Genomic DNA, 15,589 nt, shown 5'->3' with positions numbered 1-15,589 from the left:
ATTAAAAGAAAAGGGTGAAAAGAACAAAGTTTTGTCCATCTTTGTTCATCATAGCCTAAAGTTAGAGAAGAGAAAGGAGAGGAGAAAGCTCTTGAGTATTCGGTCATTAGGAGGAGGAAAATTGAAGGTAAGTTCTTGGTACCTTGTTTCTATTTTGAGGCTCATGAGTTCTTCTTGATTCTACCTTAACTCTTGAAGTATATTTTGATTTTTAGTTGTGTTAAAATGAAGGAAATAGTTGTTGTTTCATGTTCTTTTGATGAAAAATGGAAGGTAGGTAAAGTTGAGCCAAACAAATGAGCATGCATGTGCCTTAGATGTTAAAGGGAAAAATCAGCTAACACGTTGTGCTTTAAAATGATGAAATGGAGATTATACTTAAGTAAAATCATAGATATGTGATGATTGATTGGTGATATACATGTTTAAATAACATGCATGCAAGGTATGTGTGAAAGAGTGATTTGGTAATAAATCTGCTTGGGACAGCAGCAGTAACGTGACTTTGGAAAATCACCATAAATTGTGGGAGATGAATTAGAAGCTGAATAAATTATGTAATTAAAGATTTTTGAGTCTAGTTTCTAATGAAATAAACGAGATCATATTTTGAATTCTGTACAATGAGAAATTTGATTCGTAATAAAGAGTGGTCAGATTAGTCAAACAGTGAAACATGGGAAACTTTAAGAAAAATCTGGTATTGATTGGCCATACCAAAAATTCTGAAAATTTTATGGATAAAAGATATATGAGTCTATTTTCAGGGAAAATTAACGGAACATGATTTGGAGTTTCGTAGCTTCAGTTATAAATGATTTAGTGACTGTTGCTCAGGAAGACAGCTTGCAGTGAAATTATGATTATGTGGTAAACATTGACAAAAATTTGTTAATGAGTTGCTTATTAATTTCTTATAAGCTCACTATGATCTGTAGGTGTGGTTGGCCGAATATTGTAAGGGGTTAATATGTAGTTTGTATTTGAATAGTTAGATTAACGTGTTAGTAATCCAATTGTAGGCGATTCGTGTGGATCTCACAACATATCGTCGCAAAGCAGTGTGTAACTAACACCTCTTTCTTAGTCTAGATCGGCAAAAGTCGAAAAGCCAAAATGCCGAAAACCGTATTTTGTAGATTTATGAAAAGCGAATGCTTGTGAGGTAAATCGATTAATGTTTTTGGTAAGCTGCAAAATTTGGATGTAAAGTGCATGATTTACGTGCCTCGATATTTTTGGGCTTAATGGGCCAAAATTGGAATGATGGGCCAACGGCCCAATTCGTAAGAACCCTCGATGACGTGATTCGTAGTACGTGAAAGGTAGGAATATGCATGAAAAACCCTAAAATAGATAAATTACTGAAATACCTTTAAAAGTGAAAATTTACGTTTCACCCCTAGGAGATAAATTACCAAATATCGCTAGGTTAAATTGACCTAAATGCATGTTTGATCGTTGTTATTTATCTGCATGCCATGTTGTTATTATCGATGCATGGACTGGGATATTGACGGAGGAAGTACTGAAAGTGGCTTGTCCACGTCTTTGGAGGCTTTGCCTCAATTTATCGTTAATCGAGCAAATAAGGCTGAATCGTGGAGTGTTTGGGTGGGTTGAGCTATTCCCCACATGGAGTGTATGGCTGGTACGGGTGGAGTGTAGTGGTTGGTGGGTTGAGTAGTCTCCCCAAATGGGCTTGCATATGTTATTGATGTTGCATGTATTTTGAAATGGGCCTATGGGCCATACTGTTATCTGAATAAGGGGCTAAGGCTCAGTTTATTGTAATCTGAAAAGGGCTCTAGCCCAGTACCACTGTTACCCAAATGGGCTTGCATATGTTTACTGATGTTGCATGTATTTTGAAATGGGCCTATGGGCCATACTGTTATCTGAATAAGGGGCTAAGGCCCAGTTTATTGTAATTTGAAAAGGGCTCTGGCCCAGTACCACTGTTGCCTGAATGGGCTTAGGCCCAATGGGCTTGAGCTGACTTGGACTTTGAATGGGTTTTCCTTACACACTGAGTTTCCCCAAACTCACCCCTTTTATTTTCATCCACGCAGGAAATCCCCAACCATAGTGGGCTTGGAGCTATGAGGGAATTGAGTGGCCACCCGCTCGAAAGTTTGATTTTCTTCCGTGAACTGGACATTCTTTTAATTACGTTTGAGGTTTTGGGCTTTTAAATGTAATAAGGCCGCTTATTTATTTTTGATGGTTTTAATATGTATTACTAAGATAGGTAATACTTATTTTAACTGTTGAAATTAGATAGCTTTAGGGCGTTTTCAAAAACAACAATTGATTTCAAAATAACACGACAACAAGCAAAGCTTCCGCAATGAAAGTATTTTCCAAAATTAATCACTTTTCCTAAAAATGACTTAATCGAATCGGTTTCCTAGAAATATCTATGACGTTAAGGTGTGGCAATGGCGGTATGCATGTCTAGGATTGGATCCGAAGGGAGGTTGGTACTTAAGCAGTCCGATGGACTCACCACCTCTTTTCCGGTTTCCTACCTGGTGCACAGCTTCCATTCACTTTAACCCTTAATGAATTAATCTTTTGAACATCAAGTACGAATTTCTAGACTTAGAATGGAAATTTGTTTTTTACATTTTTGATGTGGCATGCCGGATCCGGCCACAACTTCTGGGCCGGGTTTGGGGTGCTACAATTGTAAATGATAGATTTGCTAACATGTAGAAGAACATCAAATTTACTTTTAAAGTATTAAGCGAGTGAATGTTTTAAAATGAATTAAGGAAGTCTTAATTGAAGAATTAACTGATAAATGTTGGCAATAGTGATGGTATGTGGAAAAGGTTAACTATTTTTGATGATACAAGTCCTTTAAATGACTTATTTGTATCAATTGAGAAAATATCATATATATTTAAGAATTGAGTTGTTGGATGATGATCTTGGATGAAAAACCGCATATTTTGAACATATTGGGCTAATTTGAAATGACTTAGAAAAGTTAGGGAATAAAGGTGTAAATTGTGCCATAATGAATTTCTCTTATTTCCGAACATCGAATCAAGATTTGGTATCGATACCAGGGGTAAAATATCGATACCTTAAGGAAAGTAACGATACTTGAGTCAAAATATTAATGCTATAGTAAAGATATCACTACTTCAATATAAGTATTGATACATGTTGGATTTTGTTTAAATTTTCTGAACTATGTATGTATTGTTCGTCCGCTCCTCTTTTCCTTGGTTGAGCACATCTCCGTACAAATTAAACTTTCAAGGAGAAAATGGCCAACTCATGTCTTATGAATACCATTTTTTTTTATTATGTAGACTTCACTTCAATAAAATTTGTGGATATGTAACAAATAAAGTTCAATCAATGTGTTCTATTAAGTACTTTATCTTGAATCATGACATACACTAATTAGGATAATATAGGCTTTCGGTTTTTCTTTCTTTGAAACAGATTGGACGATGGATTTATAAATAAAAGATATTGTTTATACACTTAAGAATCCTAAATGGAATCATAATGTTTCAATCCTAAATTAGTTAATATGAAAATATCACTTGCATTCAGGTGTATTATACATGGCAACAATGAGCATGCTTTTTATATTTATTGGTATTTTAAAGGATTGAATTTGATATTGAAAAGTATTTAACATATTACTATAAAATTAAGAACAATGTTGACAAAATAAAACAATATTATTATTGACAAAAATCGAGATTGGGGAATGTTAATTACTGCTTAGAAGCATTGAAATGTAAAAATGTTCTAGATCTTTATGCCCCCAATGCAACTTGAATCCCACATTGCTAGCATATGGTAAACAAAACATAAGAGGCGGTGTATAAGGAGAGAGGATAGGGCAACATTAAAACATACTTACCTGGACAGGGTCAATGAGTGATCAAAAAGACTCATGGCCTCGAGCAGTGACCACCATTGCACTTCGGTGGGGTGCAGCTTTAAGGTCTCCCCAGGAGGGAGAGCCTATGTCATAATTTGTGGCAGTGGGGCTTGCGTACGCGCAGCCTCTACCAATTTCAAGTTGTAAAAAGTTGTTGGTAACAAAATATAGGACAGAATTCTTTGTTACCTATGGGTAAATAGCTTGAAATGCTCGCGGGAGTTAAAAAAGTGTGAGAGAGACAACCTTGTGACCATTCCATGATAGTTAATACCAGCAGGGAAGGGTGAGTTGATACCAATTTTAAGTTAATAAAATAATTGTATGTCAATCGTTGGATTTAATAATGAATGACAATTTTTATGAAGCAATCGCCAAGTATGTTTAAAAGCATATTTTTCAAGAAGCTCGCAGAAATAGAAGTGTGGCAAAGTTCATCAGGCAATTTTGTGACCATTTCATGCTAGTTGATTTACAAATTAAAATTATATAAACGGAAACAAACCTATTAATATTGGATATGTCAACTAGTAGAACTAACGTTTCTAAAATACCGAATAATTTTAACATTGTACATTTATTTTGTTCATAAGCAATAAGCATTGGAAAATAAAGTCTAGCTCACCATGTTGTAATCCCATAAAGCCAACGTCAAATAAATTATGTCAAATAATATTAGAATAACTTAAGTTATTAGTCACTTAATTTTAGTATGTTCCTATTTGATAATTAAATTATAATTTTTTTAATTTCATCAGCAACGTTTTAATTAAATCTGTTTTAATCACTCTTTATTAAATCTTTTAATAAAAATGATGATGTGACACTTTTAATGAATATAATAACTGAATTAATCCACATGTATATGATGAACAAAACATAAGGGTGGGACATATAAAGAGAGCATATCACAACGTTTAAACATCCCTATAAGGGGTGCGGCATATAAACGAAGTCGATGGGCGATCATTGAGTCTCATGGCCAAGGTTAGTGAGTAGTGACCATCCTCCACACAGCTTCAGTAAGGTTGTGACCAGAGATTCGTGCCTATTGAACAGATACTGTTCAAGTAAGATTATGACCAACGACTCTTGCTCCGTCCTATAAATTCCTCGGACAACTCTTATGTTCTTCCGATGTCGGTGTCCATTGTTTCCAAAGATGAAATGGCAGAGCGGTTTCAATGAGAGCGAGCCTATATTTCAATGGCTTTGATTGATGGTTTTGTTTGGAGTATATAATTAATTGGGCAAGGCAAATATCAGTTGGTTTCGACACAATTATAAGTATGAACCCCCAAAGGGAGACTCCTAGAAATTCCAAAATGGTCACAGAAAAGACTAGAGGAGATAAAGGAAGGCATAAATTGTTTTTAGCTGAAAACAGAATAAATCTAATAATTCAATGTAGTCAAAATAAAGAGATTTTATGTTGTTAACAACATCAGCTTCCAACTGATGAGCCACTCCATTTCCTATGAAGAGGCTACCTGTAACAGCGTTTTGGACTCAAAAGGCAAGTTGATAGCTGCCGGTTTTGTGGAACGTCACTGGACGGACGAACTAGGCCTGCTCATTTCTACAACTTTCCTTGAACTGCTGCCAATACCATATCCGGAGGAACTGAGTCTTCTCCTATCATATCCATCAAAGCAGCTACATATCTTCCTATTCAAAATTATGTCACCTGCAATTGGGCTTTGAAACTCTTTTTCTGAATAAACAATTAATTAATTCAAAAATTAGTGCAAGACATTAATTCATAAGATGCTTTAATTACGGTAAATGTAAAATATAACATATTTTAATAAATTGTGGATACGTCAACAATTCCCAAAGTAAAGATAGAAACCTTTGCAAAAGTATACAAACAGAAACTTCCATGTAATGTAAACCTTACAGTTTGCGAATTCTTCTTTAGTATTTAATGGCTTAACCTACCAATATTGCATAGTTGGAAAGACTGATTGCTTCATCTTTTGATCAATATCAAGCTGCAATAAGAGGACTAGTGTTATAAAATCCAAAAAATTTCATATGCAAATTCACCAACATGCAATGTGCTGTGCAAGAAAAGTTATACTAATTTTGTCCATAGCAAACTAAAAGTTCCTTCTGACATAGTCCAAATCCCATATAGAGAGCGCAAGCCAAGCCTAAGGCAGAAACGCATTATAAAAGAAATATCAAGATGAGTTTAAGCTCATACCTTTCTCGGTCCTTTGGCTAAGATTAAGTGTAGTATCTGTTCTTATCAGTTTATTATCTGATATGTGGATCAATGATCCATATGATATTAAATCAATATTTTTAGGGGTAGAGCTCATTGAAAATAGCTTGCTATTGGGGGTCCTCGAGTGTCGTCTTTGTTTTGCACTACTGCATTGTTCTGGCACACCCCTCCGATTTTAGTTTTAACCTTTGGAACCATTTGACGGTTGCTTCTTATTCGGATTCTATTTATGATTGAGGTGGAATTCTGCTTAGACACTATTTCAAGGGTTAGTGTTCTTGAGTTTTAGTCCAAACCATATGGCTATAATTTTTCTTTATTTTCAAATGCGTTTCTTAGTTACTGTTTGCCCTCCTAGATTAGGTTAATTGTCTGAAGTGATGGATGGGTATCTAATTTAATTTCTGAAGTTTATTGAAAAATTGTTGTTTCAATTTGTAGTTGGCGCATAGATTGCTGTTCAATCATTTAATTGGCTTTTTAGTTCTACGTTCCAATCATTTAAATTGAACCTAGAAGCTATTTGATTTTAATTTTTCACTGTTTTACGATCATTGATTGTTAGATACTTCACTAATTCATTGAAAACAAAAAACAAATTGAGATAGAACAAATTAAGAGAGATCAATTTACTGAGAAAATTACTTAGTATTTTTATCTACTTGAATTAATACACTGTTGATGTTTATATACTTGAATATGAGTAACTGCTCCTAACCAACTATATACTAGACTAGTTAACTAAATGCTAATAGACTAACAGTCTTTAACCTCTATACTCTATCATTCACCCGGCTTCTCAATATGTAACACCCGACGTAAACTTCGAAACCAAGCAAAAGTAGAGACAAACAATGGTTTAGTGAGAATATCTGCGACCTAGTCACAGGCTGGCACTTCACCGACAAGTAGTGAACCACTAGCCACCTTCTCACAAACAAAAAATAAGTCAAGTTCGACATGTTTGAATTTGGAGTGTAAGATCGGATTAGCTGCAATAGCAATTGAGCTGGAATTGTCTCACCAGGCAGTAGGAGGATCAACAGAACAAATATGTAATTCTGTTAGCAGAGAAATTAACCAAGCAATATCACTGGTAGCTACAGCTAAGCTTCGATATTCAGCCTTTGTCGTGAATCGAGAAACAAATTGTTGTTTCTTGGAGCATCATGAGACAAGTGTATGACCAAAGTAGACGCAATAGCCTGTCGTAGAATTGCTGTCATCAAAATCTAGACCCCAGTTGGCATTAGCATAACCAACTAAAAAGAGTATGTTGGATCGATGAAAACTAGCCCATGATTAATAGTGCCATGTAAATACCTCAAGATATGTTTTAATACTACCAGATGGATTGTAGTAGGGGCATGCATGAACTAACACACATAATTTACTGCATACGCAATATCCGGTCGAGTTAAGACCACATATTGAAGAGCACCAGCAAGACTTCTGTATTCAGTAGGATCAGTAAGACGATCACCCTCATCTTTAAACAGAGTTGATGAACTAACCATCGGCGTATAAACACTCTTTGCATTAGTCAGAGAACACCTATCAAGGAGGTCTCGAATGTACTTGCACTGGCATAAGTGGAGACTTCTAGCAGAGGACCGATTGACTTCAATACCTAAAAAATTGTGGAGGTCGCCCATATCCTTTAGAGAAAATTCGTTATGTAACTGCTGAACAAAATAGTTTATTTCTTCAGTCGAACTTCTAGTAATAATAGTATCATCCACATAAACCAAAACATAGATAATGGGCTTGGTTTTAATTTCAAAAAATAAGGAAGCATCAGATTTTGCTAAGACAAAACCAGTAGAAACAAGGAATTGTTTCAATTTATCAAACTAGGCACGAGAAGCTTGCCGTAATCCATACAACGCCTTTGTCAGACGACATACCAAAGGCTCACTATGTGGTCTATATTGAACATAGCTTGGAGGTTGCTGCATAAACACTTCATCAGTGAGATCGCCATTTAAAAAAGCATTGTTGACATCAACTTGACGGTGTAACATCCCGAATTAGGGCCTAGTTAGAACAGAGGTTTCGGGACCACGAATCCGACGTAAGAAAATTTATATTTATTATATTTTTATGGTCTACAATTTCACGAAATGATTTCGTTAAAATTTTGTTCGAAAATTTCGACGTTTGGGCACTCAATTTGATCAAAAGGACTAAATTGTAAAAATTGAAAAAGTTGAGTTCTACATGTTAGAGGTATCAAATTGTTATGAAATTGTAAATGGGAGGTCCTTAAATGGTAATTATACCATTAGTTAATTGTTGGACAAAAATAGACATGAAATGGGTGTAATAAAATATTTTTAAGCTAGGGGCATTTTGGTAAACCAATAATTAAAAGAATTAAAAAGCCAAAATAGCCAAAATTTGGTCATCTTCTCCATGTATCAGCCGAAACCCCCATGGAAGCCATGGTTAGGGTTTGGTTCAAGCTTCCAAGCTCATTTGTAAGTGATCCCAAGTCCCGTTTTTAAAGTTCTTTACATTTTTGAAATCCCGATAACATATTCTAGCTATTTCTACCATTATTTTGAGCTAGGGTTTATGTTTAAAAATTTACCCATGAATAATATGCATGAATTTTGATGTCTAATGGTAGAAAATGAGTGTTGGGTGTTTAATAAACAACTTTTACTAAGCGGTTTTCGATGAAAACGTCCGAAAGGACCGTTTTATAAAAGTTGTAAAATTGGTCATAAATGGGTGATTTAGTGGAAATTGCGGGCTGTCATAGTTATGAAAAATGACCAGCATGTCATAAAACATAAGAAAATAGGATGAAGTTTAATTTCCGAGTATTGGGGAAAAAGTAAAAATATGCAAAAGTTTAGGGGTCAAAATGAAAAATTGTAAAAATATGATTTTTCGACCCCTATGAATAATGTGACTAATTAGTAGGCTAAATGTGATATTATAGATCAAGGAAAACAAGATTCGGGCTTAGAACGAGGTTGAACAAGGTTAAGCACAACTCGAAATAAATAGTCGTACTCGAAACTGAGGTAAGTTCATATGTCAATGATAATGCAATAATATTATTGTTCATACTTGAACTTAAATTGATGTGTGAACATTGTGTGATGGATATTTGTTTAGTTGATATGAAGATTATATATTGTAATAAATGCCAAATTATAATTATATGTAATACCATGTTTATCTTATGGACTAATGTCTAAATAAACAAAGAAATGTGTTGAATTAGATGTACATGGCATGAGCAGCTATGCATAATGAGATACTTGATGAAAAGAGAAAAATCTCAGTTGAATAAAAAGGGAAATTCGATGGACAAACTTGAGATCCTGCATGTGTTGCAGAAAAGGATTTAGCCCGGACGGGTAATCCGGTGATCTCAAATATAGAAAGGATCTAGCCCGAAGGGTGTTCCTTAAGTGATCTAGCCTCCCAAAGAATCTGTGTATTAAGGATTTTGCCTGGACGAGTAATCAAATTGGGGTCTGAATTTAGCCTGGACTGGTAATTCAGATCTGAGCTCATTGAGAGTGCTTGTCATTACAAGGGATTTAGCCTGGACTGGTAATCCCGCCATAAGATGTGAGGTTCGCGGGAATGCGCACGTGAAATGATCACTTGTATGAATTGACAGTGAATGGGATATCCATCGAGATTCCGAGAAATTCAACGAGATTAATATGAGAAATGAAATAAAAGGCTCTTGCCATGATACATAATGTATGTTATATGATAATATTATTATGCATGTGAGTTGTCATGTTTGGACGAGTGCGGTGCTAAATGATAGCATAGGTAAGTACTTGAAACCCATGAACACGACTTGACATGTGAAATGAAATGGACTTATGACGATGGTGCAAATGAATGAATGATATTTATGTGAATAATTTCTATGACAAATTGTTATGGTTATTATCTTGTTGCACTAAGATGACTTGGTACAGCAGCATTGGTTTGACTTTGAAAATCCACTAAAAATTGTGAATTGAATTAAAGACTGAATAAAAGATGGAATTAAAGCTTAATGAGTCTAGTTTCACCTAAAGGAAATGATGAAAGCAAAAGAATTTTGTATCATGAGATATTTGAATTCTTATGAGACAGAGCCGGAGTGATTCCAGACTCCCCTGTCTTGACTTTGGAAAATCACTAGAAATTTTACAAAAGTTATTATGAGTTAAAATTTATATGACTGAAATCTTTAATGAGTCTACTTTTAGGAGAAAGAGACAGGAACATTATCCAAGTCTCGTACTAGGAGATAAATAAATTTTAGTGAAAAAAGGTCGAAGCTGTCAAACTGCAAAATAGGGGAGACTTTGAATAATAAACTGTACTTATTGGCTAGACCAAAAATTCTGAAAATTTTATTCTAAGAAGATAAATGTGTCTAGTTTCTGGGAAAATTTATGGATATTAATTTGGGGTGCTGTAGCTTGAGTTATAAATAATTTATAGACTATGACTCGAGTAGACAGCTTGACCAGAATATGAATAAAAGCATAATTATAGTTGTTTTACCTAAGGAAACATGTTATTATAATGCTTATTATTTTCATATGGACTTACTAAGGTAAAGCTTACTCCCCCTTTTCATCTTTTTAGTTTTGACAGGTCAGCTCAGGGTTGGAGATCGTTGGAGGCAGCATCACACTATTGAGCCTTTACCCTAGGAGTATTGACATGTATATGTTAAACTTGTTCAAGTGAGTGGCATGTATAGGGACTTAGTTTTTCTATGATCGATGTCGTTGTGATTAGCCAAATGCATTGGCTTATAATGATTTGTTGTATGTAGCCATGAGATGTGGCTTATAATGATTTTGGCTTGTAAGCCTATTCATGCATGATATGTGTAAATGTCTTGTGATGTGGGTATGTGATTATGCTTGTTCACTATGTATAAGAAGTATATGGCATATGTACATGGTGAGTGCCTTAGGACCATTTGAGGTGGTTATGGCTATGGAATAAATGTGTGATATAGTAATAAGTTGTTAGTGCCCTGAACATGGATGTTTAATTTATAAGCTAGTAAACATAGTATAATGGTATAAGGAGTAAAAAGGAGTGACTTAAGGCTTGGAAAATAACCTATTAAGGTCCACATGGTTGGACACAAGGCGTGTGTCTAGGCCGTGTGTGACACATGGTTCCCTCCCATGGGTGTGTGCTATGGCCGTGTGTCCCCTGCATTTGAAATTTTGAGTTAGTATAGGACACGGGTAAGTCACACGGGCGTGTCCCATAGTCATGTCCCAAAATCAGTATTGAACACGGACAGGCAGCATGGACGTACGCTATGGCCATGTTTAAAAGTCAGTGTTGCCCACGGGCTAAGGGCATGGACGTGCCCTAGGCCACACGGGCGTGGGAGTCCACACGGCCCACCTACACAGGCGTGTGGCAATCCAAAGCTAGAGATTTATTAAATTGCCCAAAGTTTACCGAATGTTTTCAGTTTTGTCCCGACCCGCCTTAATATATGTTATAGGCCTCGATGGCCTGTTTAAGGGACCATAGCATATGTTCTAAAATTTTTAATTTTGGGCAAAATTTAGTGACCCGATTTTGTATGTTTATGAATGTTTAAGTCTGGTAATGCCTCGAGCCCTGTCCCGATGTTGGATACGGGTGAGGGGTGTTACAGACGGAGTTGCCACCCATTTGATACAGCAACAGATAATATGGTTCGGATAGTAGTAGGTTTGACCATCGGACTAAAGGTTTCCTTGAAGTCACATCTAGGTACCTGTGAACATCCTTTAGCTACCAACTGCGCCTTTCGTCAATCAACCGACCCATCAGGGTTCTTTTTGATTTTGAAAAGCCATTTGCACCCAATTACTTTACGACCAAGAGGAAGAGGAACCAGTTCCTAGGTAGAGTTGGCCATTAAAGTATCAAATTTAGCTTGAACTGCTAATTTCCACTCCTTATGAGTAAGAGCTTCCTCAACAGAGCGTGGCTCAAAATCTATAGCATTTACTAACAAAGCTTTAGGTTTAAAAATTCCTGCCTTTGACCGAGTAACCATAGTATGAGTATTTCCCAAAGGAAGAGAAGAAATATTTGGAGACACACTGGTTTGACTGAATGGACTAGCTTCTGTGGATGGAATTGGAAGACAATGCTCTCCATGATCAATTCCAAATTCAACCGACGAACCAACTGAGACGGGCTGTCTTGGATGGCACATAGCTGGTGACCCAACTGAGACAGACTGTATGGGATTGCAACTTGGAGTAGAGGCAAAGGTACACCAGGTGCAAAACAGTAGTGCTGCTGGGTTCTGAGTGGACTGGACAGAGGAGGGCCGAACAATAGGAACATATGTTGGAATACTGGAAGAAGACTAAACAGTGGCCAGAGTAGGCGAAGGAAACAAGAATTGAAGTTCATGAAAAAAAACATGGCGAGAAACAATAACCTGAGCATTTGGTGTGAGACAATGATAGCCCTTATGTTGAGAGCTATACCCCAGAAATGTACATAGCTGCGAATGAAAATCCAGTTTGTGTTGCATAAAAGGATGCAAATACGGAAAGCAACAACAACTAAACACCCTTAAATGATCATACGTAGGTTCACGACTATGAAGAGTCTGATACGGAGACTGACCTTTTAAGACCAGAGTGGGTAGACGATTGATAAGGTGCATAACACTACAGAACGCATATCCCTAGTAATCCATAAGTAGATTGGCCTGGGCCAAGAGTGTAAGACCGATTTCCATAATGTGCCTGTGCTTACATTCAGCAACCCCATTCTGTTTTGAAGAATATGGGCAGGAAATATGATGAAGAATCCCTTGACTGGCCAGAACCAATGTAAATGCTCGGAACTCACAACCCCAATCACTTTGAAATTTTTTAATGTTTTTCCCAAACTGAGTGACAACCATCTTCTGAAACTGAAGAAAACACTCAACTGCTTGAGATTTACTTTTAATCTGATAAACCCAAGTAAACCGACTACACGTCTACAAACGTAACATAATACAGATTACCCCCAAAGGCAACAGGAGCTGGTACCCACAAATCATAAACAACCAATTCAAAAATTCCATAAATTCAATAGCAAAATGTGAAAAATACAATTTATGTGATTTCCCTTTCTGACAGGCAATACAAACATTATCAAGACATTTTTTATTAGAAACAATTCGACACTTGTTAAGAACAAGTTTAACAACTATAGTAGAAGGGTGACCAAGTCTTTTATGCCTCAGAGTAAAGACATTATCATCTGAAGGACAATCTTGAATCCTGGTGTTGTGAATAGTAGGACTTGAATCGATAGAATCGATGCTCATTGAGAAAATTGATAGAGACCATCACGAACTTGGCCCGCATCAAAGTTTCATGTGTCTGGATGTCCTTAATAACACAATAAGATGGATGAAATTCAAGAAATACATTATTGTCGAGTAAACCGAGAGATGACATAAGATTTTTTCGGATGCTCAGCAAGCACAGAACATTAGATAGATGTAATAACTTCTTCTTTGTAGGCGAGTTGTATTTCGAGTAGACAAAATTTTAGCTGGAGTCCCTGAAAAAGCTAAAATAGAAATTTGGTGTACATTATATGAATTGAGATGAGTTAATACTTAGTCCGCCTATTATGTTGTTCTTACCATTTTCACTATGTATGTATTGTTCATCTGCTCTTTTCCTTGGATTGAGCATTAAACTAACAAGGTGAAAAGGGCCAATTCATATCTAATGAATACCATTTTTACTATGTAGACTCTACTTCAATAAAATTTGTTGTTTAGTGAACAAATCCTTTTCAATCAATTTGTTCAAATAAGTACTTTTATTATGAATTAAGTAGGATTAGATAGGTTTTGGTGTTTCTTACCTTGAAATGGAGGTTGTATGATGGATTTATACACTTAATAATTTTAAATCAATTTTATTTAAAAGGTATTTTAATTATAAATAATTTAATAATTTTAAATTGAATTTGATTAGAAAAATGTATTTGAATTTTAAATTAGCGGCCAAGAAGATATCACTTGAATTCAAGTGTATTATACACAGTAACAAGGAGTATACTATTTATATTTATGGGTATTTTAAAAGACTGATATTTGGTATTGAGAAGGATTTAACACATCACCATAAAATTAAGAATAATGTTGATAAAATAAAACAATATCATTATTGACAGAAATCAAGATTGGGAAATGTTAATAATTAGTGTTTAGAAGTATTGAAAGGTAAAAATTTTCCAGATCTTTAAGCCCACAATGCAACCTGAATCCTACATCGCTAGCATATGGTAAACAAAACATAAGGGTGTTGTATAAGGAGAGAGGATAGAGCAACGTTAAAACATACTTACCTGGACGGGGTCAATGGGTGATCAGGAAGACTCATGGCCTAGAGCAGTGACCTGCATTGCACTTGGTAGGGGTGCTGCTTTAAGGTCTCCTCAAGAGGGAGAGCCTACGTCATAATTTGTGGCAGTGGGGGCTTGCGTTCGCGCAGCCCCTATCAATTTCAAGTTAAAGTAATTGATGTCAAATTTTAGGATATAATTCTTTGTTCTATATGGATAAACAGCTCCAGAATCTCGAAAAGAGCGTAGAAAGTGTGTGAGTGAACATTGTGACGTTGATACCAGCAGGAAACGATCCTGTACAGCTTCAGTAGGGTCAAAGGCAAGCATACTTAAGAACACCAAGGTAGCCTCCCAAAATTCCAGGCGGGCAGGCAAGAGGAGACAGGCATATTATCTTTTTAGCTGAAAAGAGAATTAAGATAATAATTCAGGTCAGAATGTTCACAAATAAATATGTTTACAAATCTACCTACTGAAAATTATGTCATAGTAACGATACCACTGCAATTGGGCTTTGAAACCCCATTTTTTCTGAATAAATAAATAAATAATTTAAAATTTCTAAAGTAAAGATTGAAGCCTTTGCAAAACCATACAAACAGAATCTAATCCTTTCACACATTACATTTTGCAAATTGTTGTTTTATTTAATGGCTTACCAATACCATTGCGTAGTTGCAGGTCTACTCTACATGCTTCTCCAGCTTTTGATTAGTTCAATATTTTCGATCAATTTAGCTTGTACTACGGATAACTTTGGTTCACTCGGTTTTTGTTAATTTCTAATTAACCAAATTTAATCATTGCAGACTATTACTTACGGAGGTCTGATTACAGCGAAAGCCAAATAGTGTGGCAACAGAAATAAGCCAATACAGAGAAGAGAAGAAACCAAAAGCAAAAAGTTCTATTACTTGGAATCCGAATCTCTTAAAAATAAACCAGTTTTTCGAGAAATACAAAGTGACGTAATAAATTTTTAGAACAATTTATCAATGAAAGGCATTGCGGTTGGTTTGCAAGTTCAATGAAAAGTTGTTGGTAAAAGGTTATTTTAGTATAAAAAATTATAGGAAAAC

The 15,589-nt window shown here is 35.6% G+C and overlaps 3 non-coding genes across 3 annotated transcripts; all 3 read left to right on the top strand.

The window, feature by feature from the left end:
- Nucleotides 1-3,884: 3,884 nt before the first annotated feature.
- Nucleotides 3,885-4,044, top strand: LOC128282916 (U1 spliceosomal RNA). Its single transcript, XR_008273266.1, has one exon. It is a non-coding gene; the product is annotated as a U1 spliceosomal RNA (small nuclear RNA).
- A 2,074-nt stretch (nt 4,045-6,118) lies between these two features.
- Nucleotides 6,119-6,316, top strand: LOC128283006 (U2 spliceosomal RNA). The gene has a single exon (XR_008273352.1). It is a non-coding gene; the product is annotated as a U2 spliceosomal RNA (small nuclear RNA).
- Nucleotides 6,317-14,502: 8,186 nt separating this feature from the next.
- LOC128283343 (U1 spliceosomal RNA) lies at nt 14,503-14,663 on the top strand. Its single transcript, XR_008273685.1, has one exon. It is a non-coding gene; the product is annotated as a U1 spliceosomal RNA (small nuclear RNA).
- Nucleotides 14,664-15,589: the final 926 nt, after the last annotated feature.

The sequence above is a fragment of the Gossypium arboreum genome, chromosome 10 (assembly GCF_025698485.1).
Source record: "Gossypium arboreum isolate Shixiya-1 chromosome 10, ASM2569848v2, whole genome shotgun sequence".
NCBI classification, from domain to species: Eukaryota; Viridiplantae; Streptophyta; class Magnoliopsida; order Malvales; family Malvaceae; genus Gossypium; species Gossypium arboreum.
This window is presented reverse-complemented; position numbering and strand designations above follow the sequence as displayed.